An 11088-nucleotide genomic window follows, 5' to 3' on the forward strand; every position below is an offset into this window, starting at 1 on the left:
ATCTTCTTTAGTTATTAGAGAAATGCAAATCAAAACGGCAATGAGATACCACCTCACACCTGTTAGACTAGCTATTATTAACAAGACAGGTAATAGCAAATGTTGGAGAGGTTGTGGAGAAAAAGGAACCCTCATCCACTGTTGGTGGGAATGTAAAGTAGTACAACCATTATGGAAGAAAGTATGGTGGTTCCTCAAAAAACTGAAAATAGAACTACCTTATGACCCAGCAATCCCTCTACTGGGTATATACCCCCAAAACTCAGAAACATTGACTTGTAAAGACACATGCAGCCCCATGTTCATTGCAGCATTGTTCACAGTGGCCAGGACATGGAAACAACCAAAAAGCCCATCAATAGATGACTGGATAAAGAAGATGTGGCACATATACACTATGGAGTACTACTCAGCCATAAGAAATGATGACATCGGATCATTTATAGCAAAATGGTGGGATCTTGACAACATTATACGGAGTGAAATAAGTAAATCAGAAAAAACCAGGAACTGCATTTTTCCATACGTAGATGGGACATAAAAGTGAGACCAAGAGACATTGATAAGAGTGTGGTGGTTACGGGGGGAGGGGGGAGAGGGAGAGGGAAGGGGGAGGGGGAGGGGCACAAAGAGAACTAGATAGAGGGTGACAGGACAATCTGACTTTGGGTGATGGGTATGCAACATAATTGAACTTTAAGATAACCTGGACATATTATCTTTGAATATATGTATCTTGATTTACTGATGTCACCCCATTAAAAATAAATACAATAAAAAAAATTAAAAAAAATAAATGTGTAATGCATAAAGTAGCCTCCTTTAAGTGCATAAACTTAATTTCCAACAATAATTTCTCTTTTACTATTTCGGCATGAGACAGATTGTGATATTTAATTTACTGGAATCGTTTTTGCTTATAATTTAATTCAAGAAGAATTTACAAACATTAACTAGGTTCTCAAGATACTTTGTTAAGATCTGAGGGCACAGATTTTATGCACTGTTTATTTTTATCAAGTTTATGAATCTGGTCTTGGGTTGCCCTGTGTGGTGATATTATCAATGCAGTGAATTTGTCATCTGCAAAAAGCAGTTTCTGTTGGAAGACTCAGTGTGTAGCAAACTAGACAAGTGGGGGATTTAAAAATATATTTTATTTATCAGAAAAGTGGTGAGTGTTTTCAGTATAGGTAGACAGCCTAGAAGATGAACCTGTAGTATATAATTCTTCCTTTTTATTCTATTTCAAGTAAGAAGTATATTCATAAAAATTTCAATTTTACAATTCAAATGTGACATTTACTACAGACTTCACAGAGCTTTTCTCTTCTTGCATGATGCAAGTATATTTGAGCTCCATCAGGAAGAACATTTCTAAACCTAGAGCAAAGTATAATCGGTATTTTCTCAGTGCTCAGAAACACAACTGGATACATCACTCACTTTTCTGTCTCAAGAATCATTTCATTGAAACTAGTTCTTTCAGCGCAGCGATAACAGTCATTCCTAAATTCCTTTAATGTCAGGACAAATACAATAAAATGGAAAGTCTAATCCTTCCTTCTTTCATATCTCCATTTTGAAAGAAACCATATTATAGAATATGGTAAGTATGGAGATCACTTGATACCACATGTTCAGCTTGGAACATCACAGTGTAGGTGTACCATGAAAATATACTTTTCTGATATGCAAATCATATCAGCTGAATCCAAATTCTCATGCATTTTCTGCCACAAGACTAAGGGTTCTTTCTCTTCATCATGCAGCCAGTATATTTTCATCCTCTTTTATCACAGCTTCCAAGAGTAGCAATCTGTCATTTGGAGCTGAGCAACATGAAGATTCACCACTGTTCTGGGCAATTAGATCTTGGTAACATTGCTGCATTTCCTGAATTGAATGCCAATAAATTATCTTTAAGTGACTTTAAAGTGGGTGATTGGCTTCAGCTCACTTAGAGATATGCTTTTCTGCTATAATTAAGTGCAACCCTTAAACTGTAAATTGTCAGCCTGAGCATATGTGTTTGGTGAAGATAATGCACTTGGTCTCTAGGGCTAGGTTTTGAAAACTTTCCACCATTCTGCCTAGTTAAAGAGAATTACTTAGTTCTTCAAATTGCAGGTAAAGAATAGATATCAAGAAATGGTAGGCAAAGAAAGAACCCTTCCCAAACCACACACACAAAAAAATAAAATAAATACTTGACTGATCTTCCAAAGAGAAGAAAATTCCACTTAATGTTACCATTTCAATCTAATTATGTTGATTTGAACCCTGCATATTCAGATGTCTAATGTGTCAATTTACTTAACTGGCCAAATGTCCTTTGGAAGTGTAATTTTCTGTCATCATGATCAAATCAGAAAAAATTAAACTAATTTAAATTCATATTATCTTTGTAGAATACTTATCAATTATTATTATATTATGGTTCTGCTTCTTTTAGGTATTCAAAAATAAAGTAAATGTTTCATATTACCCAGTGTTTTTACAGTTTTGGTGGAGAAGATAGATACATAAGTCAATACATCACAGGAATTTACCCTACCAGAAAGGCATAAATTAGGAGGATACTGAGGCACACAATAAAATGAATAGCTTCCAAGAAGTAACATGAGATTAGAAAATTATTATTTATTAATCCATTCATTTTAATGTAAGTTATTATCCAATGCAGTTTAACTTTCTTCAATTATATGTCTTTATGATGCCTTATTTCTAAGGTTGAGGCTTGCGGTTTATTTTTTTCCAGATGAGAGAAGAAAGATGAACTAACTCAAAATAGCTATCATTGGTCTTAACCCTAACCTTAACCCTAACTCTAGCTCTAACCTTAACCTTGACCCTCACCCTGACTCTGACCCTGACCTTAGCAATAGAGCAGTATTGAAAATCAAGCATTGTCACGATGGGGGTATGGAGAAGAATATTTACTTAAATTAATATACTAATAAAAAGTTTAATAAACTAGGTGATAATGCTACTGTATACTCAGGACAGTAAGAAGTAAAGGATGATGAGGGCAGAGATAAGCTGAAACACAATGTCCTCATGTACCCTTCCTCTTAGTCACATTTGGGGTTAAGCTTCAGGATGGGAGTTATTTGAAATATCCAGATGGATGTGTGTAGAAAGTTGGGTCAAAGATATAATATTAAGGAGGAAACATCTGAGTCATGCTTAATGAACATTAAGAAAAAACATTGTCAGTCTTTAATGTGCAAATAAGACATAATTGAATGACAGAGTAGAAGCTGGTAGAGACAGATAGATAACCTCGGGAAGTACCGTAGGTTATATGAGGTTTTCATAAAATCTAGAGGTATCTAAATATTCAAGTGAAGATACACAGTTTTATAAGAAGACTGGAAGATTCTAGGAGGCATGGATAATGATGAAGAGCACATCATCAACAAGACAAATAGTTGAGACAATGATCTTCAGCTATGTGAGAAAGCATATCAGTTCCCAAAGCCAGTTAAGACACACCCTACATTAACAAGAAATATGTCAGATCAGCTCCTCCACTGAGAATGAGAGGAACCAAAGGTTGCCTATATGGTCCAGAAGACTGACTTTTCTTGAGTGCCAATGTTCAGACTTTTTACACACTTAGCCACCACTGTAGGCAGAAAATGGTAGAATGAGATGAATACAGAACAAAGACTATAGCCATCAAAAAGACCCTATTCAAGCCAGCCCTCACAGAGCACTGGGCACTAAACAGATTAATAACTTATATTTTAAAAATGATAGAGAAAATGTTCAAATGCAGACCTAAATCTAGCTGTCAACCAATAGAAGTGTAGGTCTTAAGGGATATCAGATCAATCACAAACAATGAAGAAGCCACACTTTTGATCTGAATGTAGAGTGAGTAAATCTGTGATATCTTGACATGGATTGAATATGTACAGGGGTAGCCCTAGAACTGAATAAACAATTGGTAGATAAGATAACCAAAGGTTTGTTTTTTATGGATCTCACACTGAAGCAAGAAATGTAGACAATGCAAACATGACATTAGAATAAAGTATGAGGCTTACTATATTAGGAGATTGTCTTAAAGAATGCATAGGTGGGACACATAACCAAATTTTCAAGTAGAGAATGGCTGAGAAAACCTTTCAGAAATGTCATTTCTGAGAGGAGATGGGGACAATGATTCAACACACCTTCAGAACTGTGAGTGTATGGATTGTTGTGTCTCATGTGCTGTAATTTCAAAGGCATTGATCCTGTCTATAAACACTGGTGTAAGCAGAGTCTTGAGCCATTTCTTCAGATTATACAATTTTCCCTTATTTATCTAAACAATGTTTAGATAAAAGCAGACCAGGCACACTAGATTGAAATGTCTAATTTATTATTCTGTCATAGCAGAAGATGTCAGCTAGCTGGAGGTCTTGCATGCAAGGACATACGGTTCTCTACCGAGACCTGTTTAGTTCAATGTGTTCATCAATAATCACAAGGAAGATATAAAGGGCATGCTATTCAATTCATGCAAACACAAAGCTCAGGGAATAGTAAATACAATAGAAGACGGAGTTAAGATCCAAAGAGTTTTAATACCCTTGAGATATTTTATAGACATAAATATTTCCTGAACTTTTATCCCAACACATGCAGCTATACAAGCATAAATATCACAAGATAAATCTTAGCAATACTACATGTGGGAAAAGAAAAAGAACAAAAAATAAAAATTAAAGATTTAATCAATAGTATTCTCAGTGAAAGCCAACAGTGTGATTCCTGTCAGATTAGTTTAATGAAATCTTTTAAGCATTGTTATTAGAAATATAATATATGTAAGAAAAAAATCAAAAGCTCTTTTATGCACTCTATATTTCAGGTCACATTTGTAATGGTGTGTGGGTTTGAGCTCTCTATATATACAAATTGGAATATCTATTCTGTCAATAAATGTTTCATGGGTGCTTATTATCAATGGTGCCATTGATTCAGGATAAACAATTCACAGTATTTAGGAGAAAAAGTTAATCTTTATTGTTATATGTTCAAGGAATCTCAGCTAGATGGGACTGGTAGAAGTAGAATTTGTCAGAGGCCAAAGGTCTGGGAAATACCAGAGTTACTATGAAAGACAGCTGCAATTTTGAAATAAGGTAGAACTTTGTGGGGTTAAAAAAATGAAAAACAGTAGGGAAGGATATAAGGCATTAAATTAGCATGATATTTATTTTTTAGGAATTATTCTAGTTATAAATGTAATATTTTCCTTTCTTTAAGGTACAAACTTCTTTCTAAAACATCTTACTTCTTGTACATCAGAAAATGGATTCATTAAAGCATTGAATACACTAATTTTTCTTATTTGCTTTTAGTTCCAAATTAGCTAGTAGGGTTTGACTTTAATGCTGTGAGATGAAGGCACAATTAAAATCTGTCAATGAAGCTCTTTGCAAGTTATGAAAAATTTAAAAATATCCAACAAATTTCAAAGGTTTTGTTTATTTCATTCAAGTCTCAGTAAATCAAGAGAACACGCTCAGTGACCTTTATAACCTAGGTGAAATTTTTCCAGCACCACTTGGCAAAGCAAAATTTCAAGTTAGAAAAAAAAATATCATGCAATGTTCTTTCTTTAATGTAGAAGATTTAATTGCATTTTTTTGGTATTATTCTAACATTATTTTAACAAAATTAATTGAGCAAAGTTAAATATAGTATATAGAAAAATGCCTAAAATATTTCAAACTCAAATTGAAAAGCAAAGAAAGAGGATTATAGCATAGCAACCTCTGATCAAGCTCTTAGACCTTCCCATGTCATTCTATAAGAGCCATATAGCTGAGAAAATATGAGGTCAGTACTGCCTTTAAACTCTGAAAGAATTCATCCCTCCCCATGTCCCTTTACTGAACCAGCAGAGAACTTTATTGTGTATTTGTTCTTCAACAAATCTTTCTATGATGCGCTAATGATTTTCTAGGTATTGGAAATACAAAGAAGTATTCCATGGTCCTTACCTTTACATATTTCACAAATTTGTATTCAAGTAAATAAACAATATGATATAAACTTCATAGCACAAATGTGTACAGCCCATAGCATATTAAGTTAAGACATGGTAGAAGAGCACCTAACTCAGTGAGAAGGATGATCAAGGATACTTTCCAGGAAAATCTGACTTGACCTAAATCTTAAAGTATAGGAGTCCTCCAGAGGAGCTGGTAAAGGAGGTCCCTGGTAATAGTAAAGAAAATACAAATTTGCAGATGCAGCGGAAATAGCTAATGCCTCAGGGTATTGGTACAGATTTACAAAGTATATCTCAATCTAATCAAGATTGACTTTAGAGACCAAATATAGCTGATGCCATAAGTGGAATGGAAGTGTCAAAGGTGCAAAGAACAGAAGAATGAATATGCTGGAAATCAGACCAAAACAAATATTGTTACTATTACAGTCACTGGGTTGTTTTTTTTTTTTTTTAATTTGTTTGTCTGTTTTATAATTTTGTAGTGGGTTTTTAAGCAATTTTAATACTCCATATCAGAATTTCAAAATACAATGAATTCGTGGCTGAAGGGTGAACTATGTACTTTCTTTTAAATAAAACTTGTTTGAATTTTTCATAATGGAAAAAAGAGGAAAATGATGACATGTTTTCTCATATAAAAGAGCAATATTGCCCATATAAATATCTCAATTTTTTACTACCATGGTTGTTTTTGCCTTTCTCTTTTTATTTATGTAAAGAGAAAGACAGAAACTGCAGAAATGAGGTAAGAAAAGCTTGTTATACTTTTTCAACAATCCATGTTATAATATTCAAAGCAATTACTTTTGCTGTCAGCAGGAATAAAATTTACACCATTGGAGAGTGCAAAGAGTCAAATATACTGCTAAGAATTACAACATAAGCTGTATGCAAATAAACCTTCAAGTTCTAAGGGCTTGTCTCCTTTTACTAGTACAGCTGAGGCTTTAGAAGCTGGAGTAGGATTTCCCTATCCATTTCAGTGAAAAAGAAAGTTTGCTAATTCTTAACCATCTTGAGGGGAAACATAATTTGTATACTTTTACAAAAAGAAAAATCTCTTCCTAAACAAATCATACAGTTACAACATTATGCTATCAAAAATAATGGAAGCTACACATACAATAATATTTATTTTTTTCAGAGAAATATTTGAACTTGATTTTGAGGCAGGCTTGAGTGAAAACTTTAGTCTACTGTTCTCAAAAGACATGCAAATATTTCTGTGAAAGCTCAACATTATGCATATTCATTTCTGGAGAAGAATACAACATAATCTTGAAATAATGCCCTTGGCTTCCTAATACTACTTTCTCTACAACTATAACCAGCTGACTCCCAATCCCAAAATTTTATTAATCTTACAAAGTCAATACTGGTAAGTAACCATCACATGCACACAGCTTAACAATTGAACTAACTAATCCTCTAATAGTTATTAAACAATAGACATCAATCCTCTACTTCAATATTTCTCCCCCTCAGATATAACATTTTTATTAGTTTTATTTCATACTTACGTCCACCTTTAATAAATATCTTGCTTTTGGTCAGGAAAAAATAAAATCCTGACTACATATTCCATAGAATATTTTAATATGGGATCATAGTTTTATGTAATTGTTAACCTGGGGTAAGTAAACCCAGAATATCTTGTCCAACAACATAGAAGTCAGTAGTGTTAAATGGCTCTCACTAAAGCCATTGAAAAAAATTTTTTTCCTGTGCATTGTGTCAAGTCTAGATTAATCTGTATGAAACACGTGTCTAGTATCTAAAATTTGCCAATAAAAATTATTCTTTTCTTATAAGAGCCGAAATTACTGTTTTATTTAAAATTTTATTTTGATATTTATGTTTCTAATCAAATTTATTAGGGTATAAGTTTAGATGTGTGACTCAATAAAACATTATTTGCCCACTGTATCATGTGCCAATAATCCCAATCAAAGATTCTTTCATTCCCATTCCTCCTTTTGCCCACCTCCATCTACCTCCCCAACCTCATTTACCTCTGGCTGTCACTACCTAAATTAAAGCAGTGCTAAGACCGATAGTCCTTAGTTTCTCACAGGAAAGCTGGTAGACTTTAATTGGGTCCTGATTCTAAGTCCTCCAATTTTTCTTTGTATAGGTAAGGAGATTCTAGAAAATGTAATTTTAGCCTGATTCTGTGTAAAACAGTCATTAGAATGCACTATAAATATGTACAAGTAATGTATTTATGACTGTTTCTATTCTTTGCATCTTTTACCCAATGTTTATAATTGCAACTTTTCCAATTGCTTAAGTTTCTATATTTATGAAACATATAGTTCTTAAAACACCTCCCAGTATTTTTTTTTACATGTTCAATTCTATCAGATATTTTATCAAGTCCAACCCTAATAATGGAAAATCTTACTGGCGTTATCTTGTTCTAATCTGGAACCATTGCTCCCCAGGCCTGATGTAACAAGTGAAATTAATGAGTTTAATTTTGTGACACCACCTTTTTATGTAATATAAAATAAATGTATTACTCAGATATATGATCTAATAAATTTATGAGCATGCTACAGAAATGAGCAATTCTCAGTTACTAAAAGGGGTTTGAATAGTCAAACTCCAGTAAACCTTTGTTTAAAAAAAAACATTTCCCCAAAGAATAACATTTGAAGAGTCTGTATTTAATAAGAAATTTAAAATTTAAATATCTCTGATGAGGCTTCTAATCATTATGCTTTAGGAAATTCTAAGCCCCATGATTGCAAATTTAGCAAAACTCATCAGAAACCTGTTAAATAGATTATTTTATTATGCCAATGTTTTATTAACTTAACTGATCTAATTTATTTAAGAGGGCCTCAGAGCTTTATAAAACACTTTTTATTTGATACACATGACGCAGATATTATAAGAAATTTGCATACTGGCATTGTGTTCCATTGGCACCTTAGGAATTGCCATTTTACTCTAGTATACAATTTCTATGAATAATTTAGTACAACAAGTTCAATTTGTTATATTAACTGTTACCTAGAATCAGCAAAACTACAAGGCTAAGTGTATAGTCCTTTAGACTGCCAAAAATTTCCCAAGAGTTCTGACACTAACAGAAAGTTCAAAAGTTTCCGTAACTATCCAAGTTCAATAATTCACTGAAAAGACTCACAGAACTCACTGAAATCTTTATACAGTCACATTTGTTATAGGGAATGGATACAAATTAGATACAGCCAATGGAAGAGATGCATAAGGCCAAATCTGGGAGAGGCCCAAATATGGAGCTTCCAATTCAATTATCCTTTTCCTTTGTAGTCATGAATACCATTATCTACCTCTGAGTATGATATATGAGAATATGCATAGAATATTGCCAACTGGGAAAGCTCACTTGAGCCTTGTTGTCCAGAATTTACATTCAGGTTTCATTATAGAAGCATAATTGATTAATTAGATACTCAGGTGGTTAATTCATGTCTAGAGATTACATTCATGATCAGAAAGTCTCTTTCTATTCTCTATGCAAATGGTTGGTCTTTCTGACATGACCAGCCCCTATCCTAAAACTACTAAGTGTGGCTTGACCTGCCTCAAACCATCTTGCAAGCATAAACTATTACATGTGGTCCAATGAACTCACCATGAATAATAAAGAGATTTTTATTATTCAGGAAATTCCATGTGTTTAGAGCTTATCTCCTAAGAGCCAAGACAAAAGTCAAAGTTCTCTTTGGACAAGTCTAAATTCCTTACTACACAGCTATTCATTCACTCCTCAGTCATAAGATCTACAAGGAAATAACAAAAATATCAACAATAAAAAAAGATTGCAATCATATTATAATCATATTGTGATCCTTGGTGTGACCATAGAGAATGTTTTTAAATTATATTTAAATTTAAAGTTTTAACCTCTAAAATTTTTCTCATACAATTGCTATGTCCACTTTAGATAATATAGGCCTGTTTATAAAGTATAACAAAGTATTTGACATAAAATTAACAAGAAATGTGTTGCTATTTTGTCAAGGGATAATTGATTACTAGGTGAAGATTAAGTATATACAGTAATTGGCTTAACTATAAAATAACTTAGAAAGTCCAGAAAAACATTAAAGAAAAAAAGATAAAATATCAGTCTTGAGATATCATTGATTATGAATGTGGATAAATAAAATGTGGGATGCTACAAATGGTACAGTTAGTATTAAGACTGAGAATAACATGCTTATTAAAGTGTTCTATGAAAGGTTGTATTACTTCTATTGTGTAATACATAAAAAAAGTTTAAGAAGCTTGGAATATTATGGGAAGAAAATTTTTTAAAAAGAAAAAAATTAGGAAAAAGTGGAAAGAAAAACAACAACAACTACTACCATTTGTTGAACACTTACAGGGTGTCAAAGGATTTAAAAATTTAAAAGACACTCATTTAGCCCTGGCCAGTTGGCTCAGTGGTAGAGCGTTGGCCTGGCATGCAGGAGTCCCGGGTTCGATTCCCGGCCAGGGCACACAAGAGAAGCGCTCATCTGCTTCTCCACCCCTCCCTCTTTCCTTCCTCTCTGTCTCTCTCTTCCCCTTTCACAGTCAAGGCTTCATTGTAGCAAAGTTGGCCCAGGCGCTGAGGATGGCTCTGTGGACTCTGCCTCAGGCACTAGAATAACTCTGGTTGCAACAGAGCAACGCCCCAGATGGGCAGAGCATTGCCTCCTGGTAGGCATGCTGGGTGGATCCTGGTCGGGCGCATGTGGGAGTTTGTCTGGCTGCCTCCCCATTTCCAACTTCAGAAAAATACAGAAAATAAAATAAAAAATAAAAGATACTCATTTAATTTCACGTAATAAGAGGTACTATTGTGTAGTGGTTACACATTGGATTAATGAACCAGATTGCCTGCATTCTAATCTCAATTCTTCTCTTATGTGGGACAGCTGTATTAGGCTTACTTGTGGGTTTAACAGCTGCAAGGACTTTGCTTGATTAGTGTGTGAGCACATGGCAGAGGCATGTGCACATAGCCTATATAAGGCTATATGGGTGCTTACCCTGAGAAGCGATTCTCCCTGATCGCTCTCCTGCCACTG

This window comes from Saccopteryx bilineata, chromosome 2, assembly GCF_036850765.1.
Source record: "Saccopteryx bilineata isolate mSacBil1 chromosome 2, mSacBil1_pri_phased_curated, whole genome shotgun sequence".
NCBI classification, from domain to species: domain Eukaryota; kingdom Metazoa; phylum Chordata; class Mammalia; order Chiroptera; family Emballonuridae; genus Saccopteryx; species Saccopteryx bilineata.